This window comes from Phyllobates terribilis, unplaced genomic scaffold (assembly GCF_046119375.1).
Source record: "Phyllobates terribilis strain yellow unplaced genomic scaffold, ASM4611937v1 Scaffold_404__1_contigs__length_1715579, whole genome shotgun sequence".
Classification (NCBI taxonomy): Eukaryota; Metazoa; Chordata; class Amphibia; order Anura; family Dendrobatidae; genus Phyllobates; species Phyllobates terribilis.
In genome coordinates, this window is record NW_027363164.1 from 114708 (window position 1) to 142341 (window position 27634).

Here is a 27634-nt window from a genome sequence, read left to right on the forward strand (position 1 = left end):
GCAGGATACCTGGCTGGCTGAATGTCGCTGAGAAGCTCACAGAGACCGCCATAAGCAACAGTTTAACAGAATGCCACAGACTAATCAACCAAACTTTTTGGGTTGGGTTCTCTTTTATAGTCTGCAGGCATTAAATGAAAGAAGTCAGTGTTCCAGCAGAAGGAGACAACGTTTCAGAAAAGGCATTGTAGCAAACCAAAAAAGAAATTTTAAGCGCAGCAGAGTAACCAGCGCACATACCTGTTAGCTCAGGTGAGTTTAAAAGGCTGCTGTTGATAACAAGGGCATTTGCTAAATAGATGGTGTGTGTGCAACAATATACTGAAAGGTCAATTATATTGTGCAGCTTATCTCACCACCTGTAGTTATTTAGGTGAAAGCTCCAAAATGCTTGCCTAATATGTCTGTTTATCCAAAAGGAAGTAAAAAGGGAGAGCTAGAAAGATAGCATTGCATCACATTACATGGCAATGCAATGCACAGTTGCTGAAGTTGAACCAAAATGAGCTTGTAATCTGGCTTCTGCAACTTTGAACATGAAAAATCCAATGAGGAGAAGAAAAGCAAAGCCAAAGAGTCCATCCCAAAATCCGACAAACAAGCAAAATGAACAAAAAACATTGAATTCAATTCTTTCTGATTTTAGAAACTGCATTAAAGAAGGGGTGCACCGGTCCTGGAGATACTGCAATACCAGGTCAATGCGTGGAGTGGACAGAGCAAGCTCTTTTTCCATCTCCCTGTTCTAAAAATCCATTTAATATATGGTCCCCAGATAGGGGACGTATCAGATATTAAACTGATAAGAACAGATACTACACTTGATCTTAGCCAAAAGGCCGAGAAGCGATAACCAGAATTGGTTTCAAACTACGGAGCCACCCAAGGATCCTGAAAAGTCCATTTGTGGAGATGAGCTCCTGGACTCCCGTTAAGAAGACATGTTGTCAACCTCTAGATCCCTTACATGCCTGCACTTTTCGGCTTGCTGCTGCTGCTGCAATCCACGCGTTTTAGATCTGCATAACTCCACCTCTTTAAACACAGCACCTTCACCCCCTGCTGTTCCCACCCGCCTCAACACCGCTGGAAGGGAGGAGAACCAATTAAGGCGGGGGGTGGGGTGGAACGAGCAGCTGTCTACCCTTAGCAGGAGGGCTCCTGATTACATACCTCTCCTGCTGCTGCTGCTGGCTGTCCAGCAGCAGACTGAAGGTGGCTGCTGCTGTGCACAGGTATATAAAGGCTCAGAGCCTATTATGACACGCGCAGCCAGCGTTCCATTGCCACATTCCATCTACTGCAGGCAGGATACCTGGCTGGCTGAATGTCGCTGAGAAGCTCACAGAGACCGCCATAAGCAACAGTTTAACAGAATGCCACAGACTAATCAACCAAACTTTTTGGGTTGGGTTCTCTTTTATAGTCTGCAGGCATTAAATGAAAGAAGTCAGTGTTCCAGCAGAAGGAGACAACGTTTCAGAAAAGGCATTGTAGCAAACCAAAAAAGAAATTTTAAGCGCAGCAGAGTAACCAGCGCACATACCTGTTAGCTCAGGTGAGTTTAAAAGGCTGCTGTTGATAACAAGGGCATTTGCTAAATAGATGGTGTGTGTGCAACAATATACTGAAAGGTCAATTATATTGTGCAGCTTATCTCACCACCTGTAGTTATTTAGGTGAAAGCTCCAAAATGCTTGCCTAATATGTCTGTTTATCCAAAAGGAAGTAAAAAGGGAGAGCTAGAAAGATAGCATTGCTTCACATTACATGGCAATGCAATGCACAGTTGCTGAAGTTGAACCAAAATGAGCTTGTAATCTGGCTTCTGCAACTTTGAACATGAAAAATCCAATGAGGAGAAGAAAAGCAAAGCCAAAGAGTCCATCCCAAAATCCGACAAACAAGCAAAATGAACAAAAAACATTGAATTCAATTCTTTCTGATTTTAGAAACTGCATTAAAGAAGGGGTGCACCGGTCCTGGAGATACTGCAATACCAGGTCAATGCGTGGAGTGGACAGAGCAAGCTCTTTTTCCATCTCCCTGTTCTAAAAATCCATTTAATATATGGTCCCCAGATAGGGGACGTATCAGATATTAAACTGATAAGAACAGATACTACACTTGATCTTAGCCAAAAGGCCGAGAAGCGATAACCAGAATTGGTTTCAAACTACGGAGCCACCCAAGGATCCTGAAAAGTCCATTTGTGGAGATGAGCTCCTGGACTCCCGTTAAGAAGACATGTTGTCAACCTCTAGATCCCTTACATGCCTGCACTTTTCGGCTTGCTGCTGCTGCAATCCACGCGTTTTAGATCTGCATAACTCCACCTCTTTAAACACAGCACCTTCACCCCCTGCTGTTCCCACCCGCCTCAACACCGTTGGAAGGGAGGAGAACCAATTAAGGCGGGGGGTGGGGTGGAACGAGCAGCTGTCTACCCTTAGCAGGAGGGCTCCTGATTACATACCTCTCCTGCTGCTGCTGCTGCTGGCTGTCCAGCAGCAGACTGAAGGTGGCTGCTGCTGTGCACAGGTATATAAAGGCTCAGAGCCTATTATGACACGCGCAGCCAGCGTTCCATTGCCACATTCCATCTACTGCAGGCAGGATACCTGGCTGGCTGAATGTCGCTGAGAAGCTCACAGAGACCGCCATAAGCAACAGTTTAACAGAATGCCACAGACTAATCAACCAAACTTTTTGGGTTGGGTTCTCTTTTATAGTCTGCAGGCATTAAATGAAAGAAGTCAGTGTTCCAGCAGAAGGAGACAACGTTTCAGAAAAGGCATTGTAGCAAACCAAAAAAGAAATTTTAAGCGCAGCAGAGTAACCAGCGCACATACCTGTTAGCTCAGGTGAGTTTAAAAGGCTGCTGTTGATAACAAGGGCATTTGCTAAATAGATGGTGTGTGTGCAACAATATACTGAAAGGTCAATTATATTGTGCAGCTTATCTCACCACCTGTAGTTATTTAGGTGAAAGCTCCAAAATGCTTGCCTAATATGTCTGTTTATCCAAAAGGAAGTAAAAAGGGAGAGCTAGAAAGATAGCATTGCATCACATTACATGGCAATGCAATGCACAGTTGCTGAAGTTGAACCAAAATGAGCTTGTAATCTGGCTTCTGCAACTTTGAACATGAAAAATCCAATGAGGAGAAGAAAAGCAAAGCCAAAGAGTCCATCCCAAAATCCGACAAACAAGCAAAATGAACAAAAAACATTGAATTCAATTCTTTCTGATTTTAGAAACTGCATTAAAGAAGGGGTGCACCGGTCCTGGAGATACTGCAATACCAGGTCAATGCGTGGAGTGGACAGAGCAAGCTCTTTTTCCATCTCCCTGTTCTAAAAATCCATTTAATATATGGTCCCCAGATAGGGGACGTATCAGATATTAAACTGATAAGAACAGATACTACACTTGATCTTAGCCAAAAGGCCGAGAAGCGATAACCAGAATTGGTTTCAAACTACGGAGCCACCCAAGGATCCTGAAAAGTCCATTTGTGGAGATGAGCTCCTGGACTCCCGTTAAGAAGACATGTTGTCAACCTCTAGATCCCTTACATGCCTGCACTTTTCGGCTTGCTGCTGCTGCAATCCACGCGTTTTAGATCTGCATAACTCCACCTCTTTAAACACAGCACCTTCACCCCCTGCTGTTCCCACCCGCCTCAACACCGTTGGAAGGGAGGAGAACCAATTAAGGCGGGGGGTGGGGTGGAACGAGCAGCTGTCTACCCTTAGCAGGAGGGCTCCTGATTACATACCTCTCCTGCTGCTGCTGCTGCTGGCTGTCCAGCAGCAGACTGAAGGTGGCTGCTGCTGTGCACAGGTATATAAAGGCTCAGAGCCTATTATGACACGCGCAGCCAGCGTTCCATTGCCACATTCCATCTACTGCAGGCAGGATACCTGGCTGGCTGAATGTCGCTGAGAAGCTCACAGAGACCGCCATAAGCAACAGTTTAACAGAATGCCACAGACTAATCAACCAAACTTTTTGGGTTGGGTTCTCTTTTATAGTCTGCAGGCATTAAATGAAAGAAGTCAGTGTTCCAGCAGAAGGAGACAACGTTTCAGAAAAGGCATTGTAGCAAACCAAAAAAGAAATTTTAAGTGCAGCAGAGTAACCAGCGCACATACCTGTTAGCTCAGGTGAGTTTAAAAGGCGTTGATAAAAAGGGCATTTGCTAAATAGATGGTGTGTGTGCAACAATATACTGAAAGGTCAATTATATTGTGCAGCTTATCTCACCACCTGTAGTTATTTAGGTGAAAGCTCCAAAATGCTTGCCTAATATGTCTGTTTATCCAAAAGGAAGTAAAAAGGGAGAGCTAGAAAGATAGCATTGCATCACATTACATGGCAATGCAATGCACAGTTGCTGAAGTTGAACCAAAATGAGCTTGTAATCTGGCTTCTGCAACTTTGAACATGAAAAATCCAATGAGGAGAAGAAAAGCAAAGCCAAAGAGTCCATCCCAAAATCCGACAAACAAGCAAAATGAACAAAAAACATTGAATTCAATTCTTTCTGATTTTAGAAACTGCATTAAAGAAGGGGTGCACCGGTCCTGGAGATACTGCAATACCAGGTCAATGCGTGGAGTGGACAGAGCAAGCTCTTTTTCCATCTCCCTGTTCTAAAAATCCATTTAATATATGGTCCCCAGATAGGGGACGTATCAGATATTAAACTGATAAGAACAGATACTACACTTGATCTTAGCCAAAAGGCCGAGAAGCGATAACCAGAATTGGTTTCAAACTACGGAGCCACCCAAGGATCCTGAAAAGTCCATTTGTGGAGATGAGCTCCTGGACTCCCGTTAAGAAGACATGTTGTCAACCTCTAGATCCCTTACATGCCTGCACTTTTCGGCTTGCTGCTGCTGCAATCCACGCGTTTTAGATCTGCATAACTCCACCTCTTTAAACACAGCACCTTCACCCCCTGCTGTTCCCACCCGCCTCAACACCGTTGGAAGGGAGGAGAACCAATTAAGGCGGGGGGTGGGGTGGAACGAGCAGCTGTCTACCCTTAGCAGGAGGGCTCCTGATTACATGCCTCTCCTGCTGCTGCTGCTGCTGGCTGTCCAGCAGCAGACTGAAGGTGGCTGCTGCTGTGCACAGGTATATAAAGGCTCAGAGCCTATTATGACACGCGCAGCCAGCGTTCCATTGCCACATTCCATCTACTGCAGGCAGGATACCTGGCTGGCTGAATGTCGCTGAGAAGCTCACAGAGACCGCCATAAGCAACAGTTTAACAGAATGCCACAGACTAATCAACCAAACTTTTTGGGTTGGGTTCTCTTTTATAGTCTGCAGGCATTAAATGAAAGAAGTCAGTGTTCCAGCAGAAGGAGACAACGTTTCAGAAAAGGCATTGTAGCAAACCAAAAAAGAAATTTTAAGCGCAGCAGAGTAACCAGCGCACATACCTGTTAGCTCAGGTGAGTTTAAAAGGCTGCTGTTGATAACAAGGGCATTTGCTAAATAGATGGTGTGTGTGCAACAATATACTGAAAGGTCAATTATATTGTGCAGCTTATCTCACCACCTGTAGTTATTTAGGTGAAAGCTCCAAAATGCTTGCCTAATATGTCTGTTTATCCAAAAGGAAGTAAAAAGGGAGAGCTAGAAAGATAGCATTGCATCACATTACATGGCAATGCAATGCACAGTTGCTGAAGTTGAACCAAAATGAGCTTGTAATCTGGCTTCTGCAACTTTGAACATGAAAAATCCAATGAGGAGAAGAAAAGCAAAGCCAAAGAGTCCATCCCAAAATCCGACAAACAAGCAAAATGAACAAAAAACATTGAATTCAATTCTTTCTGATTTTAGAAACTGCATTAAAGAAGGGGTGCACCGGTCCTGGAGATACTGCAATACCAGGTCAATGCGTGGAGTGGACAGAGCAAGCTCTTTTTCCATCTCCCTGTTCTAAAAATCCATTTAATATATGGTCCCCAGATAGGGGACGTATCAGATATTAAACTGATAAGAACAGATTTTTTTTTTTTTTTTTTTTTTTTTCTCCTCAGACGAGGAAATTCCACAGTCTATGGAAACCAGACAAAGGAAAATTCCATCAAAACAGCTGCGTCAAATCCAATACGCAATTTGCTGTCCCCATCATCATCGGAAATATTTATTTCATATTTCAAAACAACAATAACAAAAATCAAGAGGTACTAACAATATATCTCCACTTTTTAACTTTCCATATTCCCTCTGCATCCACTTCCCCTCTCCTCTTTTTGTCCCATAGGAAACACACATACATCTTTCCCAAAATCACCTTCACACTATCCTTTACAGCAATTTCCTTCCTTTTAAACACATACACATTCCTCACATCCCATAACACTTCCTTTATACATGCAAGCATCAACCACAAGACTCTTTCCTTCGTCCCATCACATATTCCCAAACCAAACATAAACAACTCAAAAGACAACAAATTCACACCACACAATTCTTTACACAAAGGCCCCATTCTCCCAATCACATCTCTAGCATACTGGCAATTCCAAAAAACATGCAACACACTTTCCCTTCCACCACAGCCATTTCTTGGACACATTTCACTCCTCACCAAACCTCTATTCCTCTGAAACTCTCTCACAGGTAATACTCCATGTAAAGACTGCCACACAACTTCACTCTGTTTGTTGGTCATACCACTCATCCGCACTTTCTTCCAAACCTTCTGCACATCACCACCCCTAACCATATTTATTCCACATTCTACCTCTCTACATTCAATCATCCTATACACAGCCTTCTTATTCTCCAGCAATCTCACATCTGCATCACACAGTTCATACCTCACCAAAAACTTATAAACCCACACATACCATACAGGCACCTCAAAAGCAATCGGACATCGCAAATCCCTTTCTTGCCACTTTAAACGAAACAAATACGCTCCAAATAAATACCTACACATAGATGAAAACTTTCCATCCGCCCTAATCACTTTCAAAACAAACACAACGATATTCACACCAAAAAACACGTCCAAATTCGGAAAACCCAAACCACCTTTTTCCACTCTTTTAACCAAAATTTCTCTCCTAGCTCTCTCCATTTTCGAGTTCCACAAAAAAACAAATAAAATTCTATTCAAGCTTCTCATACACATATATCCTGGTGGAAATACTACCGCAATATATAAAAATATTGGCAACACCACACTCTTAACAATTAAAATCTTCCCAAAAAAGGATAAACTCCTCAATTTCCAAAAATTCAACTTCTGCTCAACTTTTCCTTTCGCATCATCCCAACTTTCTTTCCCATCCAAACTCTCTGAAAACTTCACACCCAAAACTTTAATAGGTCCATTCACTACATTCACACCTACATCCCTACTTAAACTTCCGCCTCCAAAACCCTTACACTCACTCTTTTCCCAATTCACTTTAAACGCAGATGCACCACAAAAAATAGACACTAACAACTTCACCCGCCTCACCGAACATTCAGAATCACATAATACACACACGTCATCCATATAACCACTCACTTTCCATTCTTTTCCTCCACCTCCCGGCACTTGCACACCACGAATTACCTTATCTTTCCTCAGCATACACAACAATGGCTCAATTGCACAAATAAATGCTACAGGGGACAAAGGACACCCCTGTCGCACACCCGAAAACACATTCACTTTCCTACCCACATACCCATTCATTAAAACACAGCTATAAACACCCGCATACAAACTTCTCACTCGCCCAACAAAATCAGCCGGAAAACCCATTTTTAACAACACTCTGAACAAAAAACCATGCGACAACCTATCATAAGCCTTTTCAAAATCCAAACTTAACAAAAATACACTCTTCTTACGACCCATGCAATCCCATAGACAATCTCTTAACATACACACACACTCGTGAATCCGCCTCCCAGGTACCGCACAACACTGCTCATCCCCAATCACACTCTCTATCACATCACGCATCCTATTAGCCATAAGTTTTGCATAGATTTTATAATCACAATTAAGTAACGTTATTGGCCTCCAATTCCTCAGACTTTTCAAATCCCCTTTCTTAGGAATTAACACAACCATACCTGCACGCATACTCTCAGTCACCTCCATGTTTCCCCACATATACTTACATACATCCACAAAGTCCTTACCAATCACACCCCACATCACACGATAAAATTCTACTGGGAGGCCATCCTCCCCCGGCGTCTTATTCAAAGCCATACTACACATAACCTTCCATACCTCATCACCAGTCACCTCACCCATCACTCTCTCTCTTTCTGCTTCACTCAACTTACTCTCTAACACACTCAAAACATCATTCTCCAAACATTCATCCCTCTGTTTCACTGCATACAGATCCTCATAAAACTTAGCCACCTCTTCACACATATCCTCTCCACTCACCTCACTTCCATCTGCTCCATACACCACGCTCATACTCTGTTTCTTTCCAAAAACTTTTTTAAAGAAAAACCGAGAACATTTCTCATCCTGCTCCATCTTATCAATCTTTGCCCTAAACACTATGCTTCTCCCTCTCTCCAACAAAAACTCACTAATCTCCTTTTTTACCTCTAAAATATGCTCCTCCACCTCAACTCCTCCTTCCCTTAACTTATACAAAACGCTCAACCGCGCGTTCAGTTTAACAAAACTCTCTCTTTTAATTGCTGCATACTTGTATCCTAAATTTTTAAAGAACATTTTTGTTTGTTTCTTCACCCAGTCCCACCACTCACAAACATTCCCAAACTCATTTTTATGCTTACACCATTCTTCATACCGCCTTTCATACTCCTTTCTCACATCTTCATTCTCTAACAGTTTAACATTTAACTTCCACAATCCTCTCCCAAACACTCCATCAACTTTTATATCCAACTCACACAACATACACACATGATCTGAAAAAAGAACGTTTTCCTGCCTATAATTAACAGAAACCATATTTTTAGAAATAAAACAATAATCCAATCTGGATTGTACCCTACCACTCTCAGAAAAGAAAGTGTTCAACAAAGGATTCATGTTACACACGCGCTGCATATCACACAACCCAAAATCATTCACTAATTCCAATAATGCTTTCCCAGACACATCCACATTCACTCTCCCCACATCACAGTTCATATCACCCACAATTACCACAGGTATTCTTCCTGGAACAAAAAGCTTAATTTTTTCAAATAAATTTTTGCGCTCATTTTTTTCAACTGGCGCATAAACATTAATAACACAAAACTTTACATTCTTGTATACAAAATTAGCAAGGATACATCTCCCCACCTCAATAACCAAATAATCACTCAAAACAACCTCCCTTCCTTTAACCAAAATACCCACACCATCATTCTTATTACATGCACTCCCCGACCACACAGACGCTCCATAAGACCATTCATCCCCTTTCACACCATCCACTACCCCACATTCTTGTAAACAAAAAATAGATGCATTTTGCATAGCTAAAAACTCAAAAATAGCAGCTCTTCTTACTTTACTTTTAAACACTCTTACGTTTTGGGACACTATGGTAAATCCCATAATACTTCTACTCCTTCACCAATTACACAAAGAAATAGCCTTTGGCCTAAACCAAAGCTCACAAGAGGACAAAAAGAAAAAACATTTACAATATTATATGGTGACACTATCCAGCACCACCACTATCCTCCTCCGCCATCAGAACAGAACAGCTGGTTTCCGACCCGCTGGCTTCACCAGCCACACTCCTCATTCTGGCAGTTCTGATCTTCCTCTGAGGCTCACTAAAAACTGCATCATCACTGCCCCCACCATCCTCCCTACGACTCTTCTTTGCACCCCTATCATCCTCCGAAGAAAAATCTTCAATGTTTTCAGGACCCGAAGGGTGTTCAGGACTGTCGGGTTCCGAGATTTGCACTTCACATCCTGTTGCGTCCATTGCCTCTCCAAAAGTCATCATCTCAGGCAGCTCTGCTTCCACCACTTTCCTAGATATTCTCGCAGACACTGCCTTTTTCTCCACCTTTGCCACTTCCCTCCAGAACTCCTTTTCTTCCCTCCGCTTCTTCCTCATTTCTTCAGCAGAAGAAGAACATGGTCTCAGGGACACCTCCTCTGGCGCCGTAGAGGGAGAGGCTCTACCAGTTTCCCGCCCCCTTCCCTCTCTCTCCTCCCTCTCCAATCTTTCCAGCACTTTCAGTGCGCTTGCCATCTGCCTCCTCTCCAGCTCCTCCTCCTTCTGTTCTTTATCAGAACGTCTAGGTGCACTCATAGGACAGTCCTTATACATGTGATCACTACTCCCACAGACATCACAGGACTTGGCCTCTGGACACTGGTTGGCCATATGCCCCTCCTTTCTGCAATTTCGGCAACACTGCCCTTTAAGGCATGTTACCATGGTATGTCCGAAAGAAAAGCATCTACGGCAAAACATGGGCTGGCCTGGGTAAAAGAGGAAACCTCTATGGCCTGCAACGGAAAAATTTGATGGAGGGTGTCTAAAGCCCCCCACACTGTCAGGATCCCTTTTCAATTTCACACGGAATTTATACTGACAGTTAAAGATTCCTAGACAATTGACTTGCTTCACTCCCTTCCGCACATATTCACAGTAGCGAGAGAGGAAGCACTCCAGCAGCTCAGGGTCTGTAAAAGGGTTATAGACAGTCACAGTCACCTCCTTTTCTTGCAGACCAAACAAAGGTTCCCATCTAACTCCTTCCAAGCAGGGGTCACTAGAGTGACCACGGAGCCATTCAAAGACATTAAGGCAAACATCCTGGTCCATAAAGGTAACGTCATAATTACCTTGACGTGAAAATTCGTTGACACTGAAGATCTCAGAACGTCTTGCTCCAGCTTTGCCTTCAACGATGTCTTGGACAATGAAAACCACGTTGTTCTTGTTCTGGTCAGATGGATCCACGGACAAACGGATGGTGTTCTTCACAAAAGACATCTTGGATTCTGTCGGTATGGAATACCACAGGAAAAAGCAGAAAATCCTCCACAAAAGGGTCCGGATTCCTCCAGGAGACTCGCACCAATCAAGGTACAGTCATACGATCGCAGCCAAAAGGCCGAGAAGCGATAACCAGAATTGGTTTCAAACTACGGAGCCACCCAAGGATCCTGAAAAGTCCATTTGTGGAGATGAGCTCCTGGACTCCCGTTAAGAAGACATGTTGTCAACCTCTAGATCCCTTACATGCCTGCACTTTTCGGCTTGCTGCTGCTGCAATCCACGCGTTTTAGATCTGCATAACTCCACCTCTTTAAACACAGCACCTTCACCCCCTGCTGTTCCCACCCGCCTCAACACCGTTGGAAGGGAGGAGAACCAATTAAGGCGGGGGGTGGGGTGGAACGAGCAGCTGTCTACCCTTAGCAGGAGGGCTCCTGATTACATACCTCTCCTGCTGCTGCTGCTGCTGGCTGTCCAGCAGCAGACTGAAGGTGGCTGCTGCTGTGCACAGGTATATAAAGGCTCAGAGCCTATTATGACACGCGCAGCCAGCGTTCCATTGCCACATTCCATCTACTGCAGGCAGGATACCTGGCTGGCTGAATGTCGCTGAGAAGCTCACAGAGACCGCTATAAGCAACAGTTTAACAGAATGCCACAGACTAATCAACCAAACTTTTTGGGTTGGGTTCTCTTTTATAGTCTGCAGGCATTAAATGAAAGAAGTCAGTGTTCCAGCAGAAGGAGACAACGTTTCAGAAAAGGCATTGTAGCAAACCAAAAAAGAAATTTTAAGCGCAGCAGAGTAACCAGCGCACATACCTGTTAGCTCAGGTGAGTTTAAAAGGCTGCTGTTGATAACAAGGGCATTTGCTAAATAGATGGTGTGTGTGCAACAATATACTGAAAGGTCAATTATATTGTGCAGCTTATCTCACCACCTGTAGTTATTTAGGTGAAAGCTCCAAAATGCTTGCCTAATATGTCTGTTTATCCAAAAGGAAGTAAAAAGGGAGAGCTAGAAAGATAGCATTGCATCACATTACATGGCAATGCAATGCACAGTTGCTGAAGTTGAACCAAAATGAGCTTGTAATCTGGCTTCTGCAACTTTGAACATGAAAAATCCAATGAGGAGAAGAAAAGCAAAGCCAAAGAGTCCATCCCAAAATCCGACAAACAAGCAAAATGAACAAAAAACATTGAATTCAATTCTTTCTGATTTTAGAAACTGCATTAAAGAAGGGGTGCACCGGTCCTGGAGATACTGCAATACCAGGTCAATGCGTGGAGTGGACAGAGCAAGCTCTTTTTCCATCTCCCTGTTCTAAAAATCCATTTAATATATGGTCCCCAGATAGGGGACGTATCAGATATTAAACTGATAAGAACAGATACTACACTTGATCTTAGCCAAAAGGCCGAGAAGCGATAACCAGAATTGGTTTCAAACTACGGAGCCACCCAAGGATCCTGAAAAGTCCATTTGTGGAGATGAGCTCCTGGACTCCCGTTAAGAAGACATGTTGTCAACCTCTAGATCCCTTACATGCCTGCACTTTTTGGCTTGCTGCTGCTGCAATCCACGCGTTTTAGATCTGCATAACTCCACCTCTTTAAACACAGCACCTTCACCCCCTGCTGTTCCCACCCGCCTCAACACCGTTGGAAGGGAGGAGAACCAATTAAGGCGGGGGGTGGGGTGGAACGAGCAGCTGTCTACCCTTAGCAGGAGGGCTCCTGATTACATACCTCTCCTGCTGCTGCTGCTGGCTGTCCAGCAGCAGACTGAAGGTGGCTGCTGCTGTGCACAGGTATATAAAGGCTCAGAGCCTATTATGACACGCGCAGCCAGCGTTCCATTGCCACATTCCATCTACTGCAGGCAGGATACCTGGCTGGCTGAATGTCGCTGAGAAGCTCACAGAGACCGCCATAAGCAACAGTTTAACAGAATGCCACAGACTAATCAACCAAACTTTTTGGGTTGGGTTCTCTTTTATAGTCTGCAGGCATTAAATGAAAGAAGTCAGTGTTCCAGCAGAAGGAGACAACGTTTCAGAAAAGGCATTGTAGCAAACCAAAAAAGAAATTTTAAGCGCAGCAGAGTAACCAGCGCACATACCTGTTAGCTCAGGTGAGTTTAAAAGGCTGCTGTTGATAAAAAGGGCATTTGCTAAATAGATGGTGTGTGTGCAACAATATACTGAAAGGTCAATTATATTGTGCAGCTTATCTCACCACCTGTAGTTATTTAGGTGAAAGCTCCAAAATGCTTGCCTAATATGTCTGTTTATCCAAAAGGAAGTAAAAAGGGAGAGCTAGAAAGGTAGCATTGCATCACATTACATGGCAATGCAATGCACAGTTGCTGAAGTTGAACCAAAATGAGCTTGTAATCTGGCTTCTGCAACTTTGAACATGAAAAATCCAATGAGGAGAAGAAAAGCAAAGCCAAAGAGTCCATCAAAAATCCGACAAACAAGCAAAATGAACAAAAAACATTGAATTCAATTCTTTCTGATTTTAGAAACTGCATTAAAGAAGGGGTGCACCGGTCCTGGAGATACTGCAATACCAGGTCAATGCGTGGAGTGGACAGAGCAAGCTCTTTTTCCATCTCCCTGTTCTAAAAATCCATTTAATATATGGTCCCCAGATAGGGGACGTATCAGATATTAAACTGATAAGAACAGATACTACACTTGATCTTAGCCAAAAGGCCGAGAAGCGATAACCAGAATTGGTTTCAAACTACGGAGCCACCCAAGGATCCTGAAAAGTCCATTTGTGGAGATGAGCTCCTGGACTCCCGTTAAGAAGACATGTTGTCAACCTCTAGATCCCTTACATGCCTGCACTTTTCGGCTTGCTGCTGCTGCAATCCACGCGTTTTAGATCTGCATAACTCCACCTCTTTAAACACAGCACCTTCACCCCCTGCTGTTCCCACCCGCCTCAACACCGTTGGAAGGGAGGAGAACCAATTAAGGCGGGGGGTGGGGTGGAACGAGCAGCTGTCTACCCTTAGCAGGAGGGCTCCTGATTACATACCTCTCCTGCTGCTGCTGCTGCTGGCTGTCCAGCAGCAGACTGAAGGTGGCTGCTGCTGTGCACAGGTATATAAAGGCTCAGAGCCTATTATGACACGCGCAGCCAGCGTTCCATTGCCACATTCCATCTACTGCAGGCAGGATACCTGGCTGGCTGAATGTCGCTGAGAAGCTCACAGACACCGCCATAAGCAACAGTTTAACAGAATGCCACAGACTAATCAACCAAACTTTTTGGGTTGGGTTCTCTTTTATAGTCTGCAGGCATTAAATGAAAGAAGTCAGTGTTCCAGCAGAAGGAGACAACGTTTCAGAAAAGGCATTGTAGCAAACCAAAAAAGAAATTTTAAGCGCAGCAGAGTAACCAGCGCACATACCTGTTAGCTCAGGTGAGTTTAAAAGGCTGCTGTTGATAACAAGGGCATTTGCTAAATAGATGGTGTGTGTGCAACAATATACTGAAAGGTCAATTATATTGTGCAGCTTATCTCACCACCTGTAGTTATTTAGGTGAAAGCTCCAAAATGCTTGCCTAATATGTCTGTTTATCCAAAAGGAAGTAAAAAGGGAGAGCTAGAAAGATAGCATTGCATCACATTACATGGCAATGCAATGCACAGTTGCTGAAGTTGAACCAAAATGAGCTTGTAATCTGGCTTCTGCAACTTTGAACATGAAAAATCCAATGAGGAGAAGAAAAGCAAAGCCAAAGAGTCCATCCCAAAATCCAACAAACAAGCAAAATGAACAAAAAACATTGAATTCAATTCTTTCTGATTTTAGAAACTGCATTAAAGAAGGGGTGCACCGGTCCTGGAGATACTGCAATACCAGGTCAATGCGTGGAGTTGACAGAGCAAGCTCTTTTTCCATCTCCCTGTTCTAAAAATCCATTTAATATATGGTCCCCAGATAGGGGACGTATCAGATATTAAACTGATAAGAACAGATACTACACTTGATCTTAGCCAAAAGGCCGAGAAGCGATAACCAGAATTGGTTTCAAACTACGGAGCCACCCAAGGATCCTGAAAAGTCCATTTGTGGAGATGAGCTCCTGGACTCCCGTTAAGAAGACATGTTGTCAACCTCTAGATCCCTTACATGCCTGCACTTTTCGGCTTGCTGCTGCTGCAATCCACGCGTTTTAGATCTGCATAACTCCACCTCTTTAAACACAGCACCTTCACCCCCTGCTGTTCCCACCCGCCTCAACACCGTTGGAAGGGAGGAGAACCAATTAAGGCGGGGAGTGGGGTGGAACGAGCAGCTGTCTACCCTTAGCAGGAGGGCTCCTGATTACATACCTCTCCTGCTGCTGCTGGCTGTCCAGCAGCAGACTGAAGGTGGCTGCTGCTGTGCACAGGTATATAAAGGCTCAGAGCCTATTATGACACGCGCAGCCAGCGTTCCATTGCCACATTCCATCTACTGCAGGCAGGATACCTGGCTGGCTGAATGTCGCTGAGAAGCTCACAGAGACCGCCATAAGCAACAGTTTAACAGAATGCCACAGACTAATCAACCAAACTTTTTGGGTTGGGTTCTCTTTTATAGTCTGCAGGCATTAAATGAAAGAAGTCAGTGTTCCAGCAGAAGGAGACAACGTTTCAGAAAAGGCATTGTAGCAAACCAAAAAAGAAATTTTAAGCGCAGCAGAGTAACCAGCGCACATACCTGTTAGCTCAGGTGAGTTTAAAAGGCTGCTGTTGATAACAAGGGCATTTGCTAAATAGATGGTGTGTGTGCAACAATATACTGAAAGGTCAATTATATTGTGCAGCTTATCTCACCACCTGTAGTTATTTAGGTGAAAGCTCCAAAATGCTTGCCTAATATGTCTGTTTATCCAAAAGGAAGTAAAAAGGGAGAGCTAGAAAGATAGCATTGCATCACATTACATGGCAATGCAATGCACAGTTGCTGAAGTTGAACCAAAATGAGCTTGTAATCTGGCTTCTGCAACTTTGAACATGAAAAATCCAATGAGGAGAAGAAAAGCAAAGCCAAAGAGTCCATCCCAAAATCCGACAAACAAGCAAAATGAACAAAAAACATTGAATTCAATTCTTTCTGACTTTAGAAACTGCATTAAAGAAGGGGTGCACCGGTCCTGGAGATACTGCAATACCAGGTCAATGCGTGGAGTGGACAGAGCAAGCTCTTTTTCCATCTCCCTGTTCTAAAAATCCATTTAATATATGGTCCCCAGATAGGGGACGTATCAGATATTAAACTGATAAGAACAGATACTACACTTGATCTTAGCCAAAAGGCCGAGAAGCGATAACCAGAATTGGTTTCAAACTACGGAGCCACCCAAGGATCCTGAAAAGTCCATTTGTGGAGATGAGCTCCTGGACTCCCGTTAAGAAGACATGTTGTCAACCTCTAGATCCCTTACATGCCTGCACTTTTCGGCTTGCTGCTGCTGCAATCCACGCGTTTTAGATCTGCATAACTCCACCTCTTTAAACACAGCACCTTCACCCCCTGCTGTTCCCACCCGCCTCAACACCGTTGGAAGGGAGGAGAACCAATTAAGGCGGGGGGTGGGGTGGAACGAGCAGCTGTCTACCCTTAGCAGGAGGGCTCCTGATTACATACCTCTCCTGCTGCTGCTGCTGCTGGCTGTCCAGCAGCAGACTGAAGGTGGCTGCTGCTGTGCACAGGTATATAAAGGCTCAGAGCCTATTATGACACGCGCAGCCAGCGTTCCATTGCCACATTCCATCTACTGCAGGCAGGATACCTGGCTGGCTGAATGTCGCTGAGAAGCTCACAGAGACCGCCATAAGCAACAGTTTAACAGAATGCCACAGACTAATCAACCAAACTTTTTGGGTTGGGTTCTCTTTTATAGTCTGCAGGCATTAAATGAAAGAAGTCAGTGTTCCAGCAGAGGGAGACAACGTTTCAGAAAAGGCATTGTAGCAAACCAAAAAAGAAATTTTAAGCGCAGCAGAGTAACCAGCGCACATACCTGTTAGCTCAGGTGAGTTTAAAAGGCTGCTGTTGATAACAAGGGCATTTGCTAAATAGATGGTGTGTGTGCAACAATATACTGAAAGGTCAATTATATTGTGCAGCTTATCTCACCACCTGTAGTTATTTAGGTGAAAGCTCCAAAATGCTTGCCTAATATGTCTGTTTATCCAAAAGGAAGTAAAAAGGGAGAGCTAGAAAGATAGCATTGCATCACATTACATGGCAATGCAATGCACAGTTGCTGAAGTTGAAACAAAATGAGCTTGTAATCTGGCTTCTGCAACTTTGAACATGAAAAATCCAATGAGGAGAAGAAAAGCAAAGCCAAAGAGTCCATCCCAAAATCCGACAAACAAGCAAAATGAACAAAAAACATTGAATTCAATTCTTTCTGATTTTAGAAACTGCATTAAAGAAGGGGTGCACCGGTCCTGGAGATACTGCAATACCAGGTCAATGCGTGGAGTGGACAGAGCAAGCTCTTTTTCCATCTCCCTGTTCTAAAAATCCATTTAATATATGGTCCCCAGATAGGGGACGTATCAGATATTAAACTGATAAGAACAGATTTTTTTTAATTTGGCTATCCCCTGCAGAGGGATAAAACCGTTTATTAAAACTTTAACAAATTACAAGCATAATTAAACAAATACCAAACGTTAAAAGACAAATGAAATTTACAAAACAAAAAAATACAAAGATTTTAAATAATTAGGTTCCATTGGTCAACAAGCCATTTTTTGGAAATATGTACATTCTTCTTTTTGTCAATTAAATAATAAGTATACATTTCACATAAACATAAACTTAAAACATCATTCACTGATAAAACATCTTGTTTAAAAATAGCAATGTTGCGCGCTTTCCAGAGAGATGACTTGGCGCAGTTCACTGTCTTCCAAGCCATTGTGTACTGGTCCATTGTGGGGCATTCCATAAGTCCGTATAGCACAGTTTTATATGTAAAGTCCTTGAGGTCTGCCACCCTTTCCAGTAGGGGGAGCAGTCTTCTCCAGAAATCCTTTGCAAAATTACATGTCCATAATAGATGTTCCACCGTTTCCTCGTCTTGGCATCCGGTTCTTTGGCAGATGGCAGACCTCACAAATCCTCTTCTGTATTGGAATGCCCGGCAAGGAAGACAGCGGTGCATGCAACTCCAAGCCAGATCTCTCTGTTCATTAAAAAGATAAAAAACGTTAATCATTTTCCAGATAGACATAGATTTGTCATCATCATATCTGTCAACATTACATATTTCCTCACTTTTACGTATTTCTTTATTTAGTTTCTTACTATTTCTTAATTCCTCTATTTTCTTAGTCCCTAAATTAAAATCGGACACTATTTTCCTTAAAATCTCATAATGCGTCGACAAATTAAAAGCATGGGGCACAGATATATTAACTTCATACCATCCAAACTTTCTCATAAAAAATCCTGTATTAAAACGCATAAAAAAGGACCAATAGTGATTCTTAAAAAGGGCATTAAAACAGTAAACGAACAGATGGATTAAAAGAAACCTATTAAAATCTGGAAAATCTTTACCACCTTTTACTTTTGATTTCATCACGATTTCTCTTTTCAGCTTTTCCATTTTTGAGTTCCAAAAGAAGGTAAAACAGGTTTTGGTTATCTTTTTTAAAACATTAACAGGCGGGGGGAAAACCATGCTAAGATACAATAAAAGAGGTAAAATCACCATCTTTAAAACCAATACTTTACCCTCCATTGTAAGTCTCCTCATGTTCCACATACATATTTTCGTATTTACTTTCTGTGTAACTGTTTCCCAACTATTATAACCATCATTATTTTCAGTGAATGATATACCTAAAATGGAAATGGATTCGGAGACATTAATTGGTACATCACGTAAAATCATCCCCCCAACACTTAAAATGTTACACTTATTAAAATTGATTTTAAAACCAGAAGCTAGGCAAAAGGATTGCACTTGATGGAGAGTGGCCGTAAGTGATGGTGCATCTGTACACAAGACCGCCACGTCATCCATGTAGCCTACAACCTTGGCCTCCAAACCACCGCTTCCAGGCAGAGGGACACCGCATATCTGTTTATTTTGGCGTATTGCACATAACATTGGTTCCAGTGCACAGATAAACAGTAGGGGGGACAGAGGGCATCCCTGTTTCACCCCTGACCGTAAAAATACCTCTTGTGTCTTAAAACCATTCACTAAAATCTTACTTGTACAATCCTTGTAAAATGCTTTAAGCGATAGTAAAAACCCTTCTGGTATGCCCATTTTCTCTAAAACTTTAAAAAGATAAAAGTGTGAGACACGGTCAAATGCTTTTTCAAAATCAATAGATAAAATCGCCATTTTCCCCTTTCTGTCTTTCACATCCTCAATACAGTCTTTCACTAAATTCAGATTGTCCCATATACTGCGCCCCGGCACCCCACACACTTGATTAGAATGAATAACTTTGCTGATGACTTCTTTTAGACGATTTGCACAAATTTTAGCCATTATTTTATAGTCACAATTTAAAAGTGTTATTGGTCTCCAGTTTTCTAATTTTGATTTATCACCTTTTTTATATAGGAGGGAGACTTCACCTTTCTTCCAGGAATTTAATAAAACCTTATTATTAAAAACCTCAGTAAACAAATAAAACAAATCATCTTTTAAAATATCATAAAAACATACATAAAATTCTATTGGGATGCCATCAGGACCAGGGACCTTTCCAGTTTTAAAACTTTTAATAGTTTTTAACACTTCTTGTTCCGTTAAAACTTGGGATAAAAACTCTTGGGATGCGGGATCTAAAACAGCTGTTAGTCCTTGCAGCGAATCATCCATTAATTTATTATCTATATTTTTTCCATTAAAAAGATTAGAAAAAAAAACCTCAACTTTACCCAGCATATTTTTTATATTATTCTCACCATCTATATGGTCAATTATCACTTTTTCTTTTTTATTTTTCCTAAAAAAATATCTGGAACACTTTTCATTTTCTTCTATATGTTGTACTCTAGAACGAAAAATTATCTCTTTTCCTTTTTGTTCTAGCCATTTTGAAATCTCTTTTTTTAAGTTTGAAATATCAACTTGTACATCTATCCCATTGTCTCTGAGCTTAAATAATGTTTGTAGGCGGGTATTTAAAATTCTATATTCTTCATATTTTTCTTTGGCTCTACATATACTCTTTTTAATAAAAAAGTCTTTTATTTTTACTTTCATTCTATCCCACCATACACTCATAGTCTCATTTGTTTTTTTCCCTTTTCTACATTTCCTATAAAACTCAATAAAATCTGATAAAATCTGCGGGTCGGTTAAAAGGGATACGTTCATTTTCCAGCTTTTCTTACCACATTTTTTGTTGTCATTTACTTTTATGGTAAAGGATAAAAGTTTATGGTCTGAAAATATATTAGTTAAAACTTCACATTTGGCAGGTATTGTTTTATCTGAACCAAAAATAAAATCAATCCTAGAGCTACAATTAGCATTGCTCCAAGTGAAACCGGCGTCCTCTGGGCTGTCACTATGACACTCTTTATATATGTCTATCAATTTAGCATCTTTGACTATATCATGTAGCATACCTGAGGTTTTATCGTAGTTCCTGCTTACAGAGCTGGAGCGCCGGTTTTCACCTTTTAAAACACAATTAAAATCCCCTGCTAAGATAAAAGGTTCAGAGTTATTAATAAATAATGGTAAAAGATCAAGCATTTCGGCTCTTTCATTTTTCTCTGGGGATCCATAAAAATTTAAAAACTGCCATCTAATACCATCAATAAAAGCTTTCACTAATAAAATACGACCTGGTAAAATTTCCTGAATAAAATCAATTAAAACGTTCCCTTTAAAAAGTATGGCTACACCCGCTGATCCTGCAGCATTCGATCCGGACCAGACAGATGGCCCACACTTCCACTCATCTTTATATTTTTGATATGACATTTCATGTGGGATATTACATTCTTGCAGAAAAAATACAGATGCAGTAAAACACGTAAAAAAATTAAAAAGAGCAGTTCTTCTCGTGTTAGATTTTATGCCTCTCACGTTGAGGGAAATACCTTTGAGTTCAGCCATCATTAGAAAATGTAAAAATTTTACTTAGGTAACTAAGAGCAACGGATTTACCTGTCCGATGAACCTGATCAGACCACTGGGCTTGCGCCTCCCTCCTCATCTGATAGTATCGTCACGAGAGTCTCCGTGGAGGAGGAAAGATTACCACATTTATATAAACCCGACGCTACACTGGCATAGCTCGGAGGGCTGGCTGGCAGAACCCGCTGGGTCTCCATTGGCTGGCCATGCAGTTCCTCATCAGGTGGGTCCCCGAGGGGTTCCGCCGCCCCTGTTTGACCTGTAGAAGGTCGTCCTATAGGAGGAGGTTGCGCACAAGGCAGAGCCTCTGACTCTTCAGAGGCAGCAAGATCCCGGTCCCCACCTGTAGCAGCGGAGACCGAAACCCCTGAGGGTCCAGCGTCCACGTCCCCTTCTGGAGAAGTGTCCATCTGTTCACCTCCTGCTGCCTCCTCCGAACCACCCTTTTTCTTTTTCTTAGGACCCACCTTTATCCACTCAGCGCCCTCAGCCCTAGGAGACTCAGACTGGGCATGGGCTTCTGTGTCGGCCTTTTGCCGGTCCCTTTTGACCTTACCAGTAGTGCCCTTCTGCTCCTTCTCAGCCCTCCTTTTGGACTCCTGCAGGTCCTGCAGCCAGGTTTTGGGATTTGGTATTTTACCTGTCATAGACTCTGGAGACACTTCACTATTTGGTACGCCCTTATTGTCTCCAGAGGCTCCAGGTTGTTGTTCCTCCTCCTGAGGGGTGGTCTGATCTTTTGGTCCTTGGTCGGACGTCTTGGACTTCCCCTTTTGCTCATCTTCCCGAAATCTGTGAAATCAAGAAAAATAAAAGTGACCTGGAGTCTGGCAAAAACTGCATTTCTTTTCCTTAGGGCATTCTTTTGTCTCATGTTCTTCACTAGCACAATTTCTACATGATACATGACAGTTTTCTTTTGAATGACCATAGCGCCCACAATTTCTGCAATATACTGGCATCCCAGAAAAGAAGAAATCCCCATTTGTTTGCCCAATTTTGAAACGGGCAGGGGGGAGCCGTATACCACCTGGTGTATTTGGATCTCTTGTACACTTCACAAGGAATTTCCACTTAGATGTCCATATGTTATATTCGTTTAATATCTTCCCAATACATTTAACACTTTTAAAATAAATTGCTAGAAATGACATTACTTCTGGAGCAGAAACAAAGGGCGAAAATACTTTTACAATAACCAGTCTTACCTCATCCAGGACGTGCTCAACAATTTGTATCCCTTTCAAAACAGGACTATTTTCAACTTTTTTTAACTTTTCTAGTACATCTCTAAAAATACCTTCTCCGGTGAATGTGATGTCATAGTCACCTCTTCTGGGATAATCCTGGATGGAGAGAATTACATTCCTTTGTACGCCAAGAAGGTTCCTGAGCACGTCCTGGACTACATACCCTAATTTTCTCATATCCGAGCCACCCGCCGTGAAGTGAACTCGGATAGAGTTTTTTAGCCTCGCATAAAGAGGCACGAGGTTAGGATCAACCTCCATGGAAAAACGCAACAAGGTTGCAAATTGCAGCCGCTTGCAATCTGCGCTCCCAGTGTTCTTGCAGCGAAAAACACCTGGAAGCTGGGGGATCGCAACTCGTTACCCTGGGACTAAGCCCTCTCCCTAATAGCAGCAAGCAGGTTAAGTCCACCAAAGTGGACGATCCTGCCAGGCCAAGGAGAGGGGTACCCGAGTGCCCTTCAACCACAATCTCCTGCAATAAAGCACTTGATCGTAGCCAAAAGGCCGAGAAGCGATAACCAGAATTGGTTTCAAACTACGGAGCCACCCAAGGATCCTGAAAAGTCCATTTGTGGAGATGAGCTCCTGGACTCCCGTTAAGAAGACATGTTGTCAACCTCTAGATCCCTTACATGCCTGCACTTTTCGGCTTGCTGCTGCTGCAATCCACGCGTTTTAGATCTGCATAACTCCACCTCTTTAAACACAGCACCTTCACCCCCTGCTGTTCCCACCCGCCTCAACACCGTTGGAAGGGAGGAGAACCAATTAAGGCGGGGGGTGGGGTGGAACGAGCAGCTGTCTACCCTTAGCAGGAGGGCTCCTGATTACATACCTCTCCTGCTGCTGCTGCTGCTGGCTGTCCAGCAGCAGACTGAAGGTGGCTGCTGCTGTGCACAGGTATATAAAGGCTCAGAGCCTATTATGACACGCGCAGCCAGCGTTCCATTGCCACATTCCATCTACTGCAGGCAGGATACCTGGCTGGCTGAATGTCGCTGAGAAGCTCACAGAGACCGCCATAAGCAACAGTTTAACAGAATGCCACAGACTAATCAACCAAACTTTTTGGGTTGGGTTCTCTTTTATAGTCTGCAGGCATTAAATGAAAGAAGTCAGTGTTCCAGCAGAGGGAGACAACGTTTCAGAAAAGGCATTGTAGCAAACCAAAAAAGAAATTTTAAGCGCAGCAGAGTAACCAGCGCACATACCTGTTAGCTCAGGTGAGTTTAAAAGGCTGCTGTTGATAACAAGGGCATTTGCTAAATAGATGGTGTGTGTGCAACAATATACTGAAAGGTCAATTATATTGTGCAGCTTATCTCACCACCTGTAGTTATTTAGGTGAAAGCTCCAAAATGCTTGGCTAATATGTCTGTTTATCCAAAAGGAAGTAAAAAGGGAGAGCTAGAAAGATAGCATTGCATCACATTACATGGCAATGCAATGCACAGTTGCTGAAGTTGAACCAAAATGAGCTTGTAATCTGGCTTCTGCAACTTTGAACATGAAAAATCCAATGAGGAGAAGAAAAGCAAAGCCAAAGAGTCCATCCCAAAATCCGACAAACAAGCAAAATGAACAAAAAACATTGAATTCAATTCTTTCTGATTTTAGAAACTGCATTAAAGAAGGGGTGCACCGGTCCTGGAGATACTGCAATACCAGGTCAATGCGTGGAGTGGACAGAGCAAGCTCTTTTTCCATCTCCCTGTTCTAAAAATCCATTTAATATATGGTCCCCAGATAGGGGACGTATCAGATATTAAACTGATAAGAACAGATTTTTTTGATTGAAGCTGCATCCAAGGCACTGAAAAATGTGACCGAAGTCACACCAAAACAGCGCACGAGGCGAGGATTCATGTGGACCCTTCCCGGAGGAGAGGGTCCCCAATAAACCATCCCCATCCCTCCGAGCCAGAAGGCCACAGCGAGGGTCAGGGATCTCCGATGCTCTCCCTAGCCGAAGCCGGAGAAGAGCCGTTTTCGTGCTCCCAGCTTCCATCTAGGCTGCCACCCTAGTGGAGCTGGAGCCTGTGTTGGTTTCTCAGCCCAAAGCTGACCGGACCTCCGACCGGGTTTATAAAAATTCCCCTTCCTAGCCCGTAGGCCAGGAATAGGGGGGGTTGCTCAGAAAGTATGATTGGCAAAGGTGCGGCGTGCTACGAAGCCAAGTCTTTCTGGGGTTCCCAGTCCCAGTAAGCTTGGACTCCCACCAGGGCGCCTACTCCTGGGGCACATTGCTCCAAAGCCCTCACACTTACCCAGCCTAGTGACTTCGATCCTGGAGGGCCATGTTTTCCATCAGATAACTCTATGAGCCACCTGGCGTACTAACAAGTGCACCAAACCAGTGTGTAATATGCATCAATTTACTAGGGCAGCCCAAGGACAAAACTGCCTTTTCAAAAGATACTACACTTGATCTTAGCCAAAAGGCCGAGAAGCGATAACCAGAATTGGTTTCAAACTACGGAGCCACCCAAGGATCCTGAAAAGTCCATTTGTGGAGATGAGCTCCTGGACTCCCGTTAAGAAGACATGTTGTCAACCTCTAGATCCCTTACATGCCTGCACTTTTCGGCTTGCTGCTGCTGCAATCCACGCGTTTTAGATCTGCATAACTCCACCTCTTTAAACACAGCACCTTCACCCCCTGCTGTTCCCACCCGCCTCAACACCGTTGGAAGGGAGGAGAACCAATTAAGGCGGGGGGTGGGGTGGAACGAGCAGCTGTCTACCCTTAGCAGGAGGGCTCCTGATTACATACCTCTCCTGCTGCTGCTGCTGCTGGCTGTCCAGCAGCAGACTGAAGGTGGCTGCTGCTGTGCACAGGTATATAAAGGCTCAGAGCCTATTATGACACGCGCAGCCAGCGTTCCATTGCCACATTCCATCTACTGCAGGCAGGATACCTGGCTGGCTGAATGTCGCTGAGAAGCTCACAGAGACCGCCATAAGCAACAGTTTAACAGAATGCCACAGACTAATCAACCAAACTTTTTGGGTTGGGTTCTCTTTTATAGTCTGCAGGCATTAAATGAAAGAAGTCAGTGTTCCAGCAGAGGGAGACAACGTTTCAGAAAAGGCATTGTAGCAAACCAAAAAAGAAATTTTAAGCGCAGCAGAGTAACCAGCGCACATACCTGTTAGCTCAGGTGAGTTTAAAAGGCTGCTGTTGATAACAAGGGCATTTGCTAAATAGATGGTGTGTGTGCAACAATATACTGAAAGGTCAATTATATTGTGCAGCTTATCTCACCACCTGTAGTTATTTAGGTGAAAGCTCCAAAATGCTTGCCTAATATGTCTGTTTATCCAAAAGGAAGTAAAAAGGGAGAGCTAGAAAGATAGCATTGCATCACATTACATGGCAATGCAATGCACAGTTGCTGAAGTTGAACCAAAATGAGCTTGTAATCTGGCTTCTGCAACTTTGAACATGAAAAATCCAATGAGGAGAAGAAAAGCAAAGCCAAAGAGTCCATCCCAAAATCCGACAAACAAGCAAAATGAACAAAAAACATTGAATTCAATTCTTTCTGATTTTAGAAACTGCATTAAAGAAGGGGTGCACCGGTCCTGGAGATACTGCAATACCAGGTCAATGCGTGGAGTGGACAGAGCAAGCTCTTTTTCCATCTCCCTGTTCTAAAAATCCATTTAATATATGGTCCCCAGATAGGGGACGTATCAGATATTAAACTGATAAGAACAGATTTTTTTTTTTTTTTTTTTTTTTTTTTTCTCCTCAGACGAGGAAATTCCACAGTCTATGGAAACCAGACAAAGGAAAATTCCATCAAAACAGCTGCGTCAAATCCAATACGCAATTTGCTGTCCCCATCATCATCGGAAATATTTATTTCATATTTCAAAACAACAATAACAAAAATCAAGAGGTACTAACAATATATCTCCACTTTTTAACTTTCCATATTCCCTCCGCATCCACTTCCCCTCTCCTCTTTTTGTCCCATAGGAAACACACATACATCTTCCCCAAAATCACCTTCACACTATCCTTTACAGCAATTTCCTTCCTTTTAAACACATACACATTCCTCACATCCCATAACACTTCCTTTATACATGCAAGCATCAACCACAAGACTCTTTCCTTCGTCCCATCACATATTCCCAAACCAAACATAAACAACTCAAAAGACAACAAATTCACACCACACAATTCTTTACACAAAGGCCCCATTCTCCCAATCACATCTCTAGCATACTGGCAATTCCAAAAAACATGCAACACACTTTCCCTTCCACCACAGCCATTTCTTGGACACATTTCACTCCTCACCAAACCTCTATTCCTCTGAAATTCTCTCACAGGTAATACTCCATGTAAAGACTGCCACACAACTTCACTCTGTTTGTTGGTCATACCACTCATCCGCACTTTCTTCCAAACCTTCTGCACATCACCACCCCTAAACATATTTATTCCACATTCTACCTCTCTACATTCAATCATCCTATACACAGCCTTCTTATTCTCCAGCAATCTCACATTTGCATCACACAGTTCATACCTCACCAAAAACTTATAAACCCACACATACCATACAGGCACCTCAAAAGCAATCGGACATCGCAAATCCCTTTCTTGCCACTTTAAACGAAACAAATACGCTCCAAATAAATACCTACACATAGATGAAAACTTTCCATCCGCCCTAATCACTTTCAAAACAAACACAACGATATTCACACCAAAAAACACGTCCAAATTCGGAAAACCCAAACCACCTTTTTCCACTCTTTTAACCAAAATTTCTCTCCTAGCTCTCTCCATTTTCGAGTTCCACAAAAAAACAAATAAAATTCTATTCAAGCTTCTCATACACATATATCCTGGTGGAAATACTACCGCAATATATAAAAATATTGGCAACACCACACTCTTAACAATTAAAATCTTCCCAAAAAAGGATAAACTCCTCAATTTCCAAAAATTCAACTTCTGCTCAACTTTTCCTTTCGCATCATCCCAACTTTCTTTCCCATCCAAACTCTCTGAAAACTTCACACCCAAAACTTTAATAGGTCCATTCACTACATTCACACCTACATCCCTACTTAAACTTCCGCCTCCAAAACCCTTACACTCACTCTTTTCCCAATTCACTTTAAACGCAGATGCACCACAAAAAATAGACACTAACAACTTCACCCGCCTCACCGAACATTCAGAATCACATAATACACACACGTCATCCATATAACCACTC

The 27634-nt window shown here is 42.8% G+C and overlaps 12 non-coding genes and 1 pseudogene across 12 annotated transcripts; all 13 read right to left on the reverse strand.

Moving 5' to 3' along the window:
* Window positions 1–660: 660 nt before the first annotated feature.
* LOC141225095 (U2 spliceosomal RNA) lies at window positions 661–851 on the reverse strand. Its single transcript, XR_012292412.1, has one exon. It is a non-coding gene; the product is annotated as a U2 spliceosomal RNA (small nuclear RNA).
* Window positions 852–1966: 1115 nt separating this feature from the next.
* LOC141225106 (U2 spliceosomal RNA) lies at window positions 1967–2157 on the reverse strand. Its single transcript, XR_012292423.1, has one exon. It is a non-coding gene; the product is annotated as a U2 spliceosomal RNA (small nuclear RNA).
* A 1115-nt stretch (window positions 2158–3272) lies between these two features.
* On the reverse strand, window positions 3273–3463 carry LOC141225117 (U2 spliceosomal RNA). The gene has a single exon (XR_012292432.1). It is a non-coding gene; the product is annotated as a U2 spliceosomal RNA (small nuclear RNA).
* Window positions 3464–4574: 1111 nt separating this feature from the next.
* On the reverse strand, window positions 4575–4765 carry LOC141225128 (U2 spliceosomal RNA). The gene has a single exon (XR_012292440.1). It is a non-coding gene; the product is annotated as a U2 spliceosomal RNA (small nuclear RNA).
* A 1115-nt stretch (window positions 4766–5880) lies between these two features.
* LOC141225109 (U2 spliceosomal RNA) lies at window positions 5881–6076 on the reverse strand. Its single transcript, XR_012292426.1, has one exon. It is a non-coding gene; the product is annotated as a U2 spliceosomal RNA (small nuclear RNA).
* Window positions 6077–12231: 6155 nt separating this feature from the next.
* On the reverse strand, window positions 12232–12422 carry LOC141225139 (U2 spliceosomal RNA). The gene has a single exon (XR_012292442.1). It is a non-coding gene; the product is annotated as a U2 spliceosomal RNA (small nuclear RNA).
* A 1111-nt stretch (window positions 12423–13533) lies between these two features.
* On the reverse strand, window positions 13534–13724 carry LOC141225152 (U2 spliceosomal RNA). Its single transcript, XR_012292444.1, has one exon. It is a non-coding gene; the product is annotated as a U2 spliceosomal RNA (small nuclear RNA).
* A 1115-nt stretch (window positions 13725–14839) lies between these two features.
* On the reverse strand, window positions 14840–15030 carry LOC141225089 (U2 spliceosomal RNA). Its single transcript, XR_012292408.1, has one exon. It is a non-coding gene; the product is annotated as a U2 spliceosomal RNA (small nuclear RNA).
* A 1109-nt stretch (window positions 15031–16139) lies between these two features.
* Window positions 16140–16330, reverse strand: LOC141225163 (U2 spliceosomal RNA). Its single transcript, XR_012292445.1, has one exon. It is a non-coding gene; the product is annotated as a U2 spliceosomal RNA (small nuclear RNA).
* Window positions 16331–17445: 1115 nt separating this feature from the next.
* On the reverse strand, window positions 17446–17632 carry LOC141225645 (U2 spliceosomal RNA). The gene has a single exon (XR_012292911.1). It is a non-coding gene; the product is annotated as a U2 spliceosomal RNA (small nuclear RNA).
* Window positions 17633–24022: 6390 nt separating this feature from the next.
* Window positions 24023–24205, reverse strand: LOC141225623 (U2 spliceosomal RNA). Its single transcript, XR_012292894.1, has one exon. It is a non-coding gene; the product is annotated as a U2 spliceosomal RNA (small nuclear RNA).
* Window positions 24206–24729: 524 nt separating this feature from the next.
* On the reverse strand, window positions 24730–24845 carry LOC141225145 (U2 spliceosomal RNA; annotated as a pseudogene).
* Window positions 24846–25960: 1115 nt separating this feature from the next.
* LOC141225113 (U2 spliceosomal RNA) lies at window positions 25961–26159 on the reverse strand. The gene has a single exon (XR_012292429.1). It is a non-coding gene; the product is annotated as a U2 spliceosomal RNA (small nuclear RNA).
* Between the last annotated feature and the right edge of the window lie 1475 nt (window positions 26160–27634).